The following is a 204-nucleotide window of genomic DNA, read 5'->3' on the forward strand; positions in this document are numbered from 1 at the left end:
TTACCCGACAAAAGCACAAATGAATGACTTACTGAAGACAATCACACGACAAAAGCACACATGAATGACCAGAGACACGAGGACAAGACCACGTGACTTGTGTAGAGACCGCGAGGTCAAATTTCGCAAACAGAACGAACAAAAACAAAATAACAGATCTAAATAGGCGTCGTCTGTCACATAACTATTATTAGGATTTACTGC

The 204-nt window shown here is 40.7% G+C and overlaps 1 protein-coding gene across 1 annotated transcript in view; it reads right to left on the reverse strand.

Annotated features, from left to right (window-relative positions):
- Positions 1–204, reverse strand: part of LOC119594730 — a 72,817-nt gene that overhangs the window by 33,619 nt on the left and 38,994 nt on the right. The gene's annotated exons all lie outside the window — the stretch shown is intronic.

This window comes from Penaeus monodon, chromosome 34, assembly GCF_015228065.2.
Source record: "Penaeus monodon isolate SGIC_2016 chromosome 34, NSTDA_Pmon_1, whole genome shotgun sequence".
NCBI classification, from domain to species: Eukaryota; Metazoa; Arthropoda; class Malacostraca; order Decapoda; family Penaeidae; genus Penaeus; species Penaeus monodon.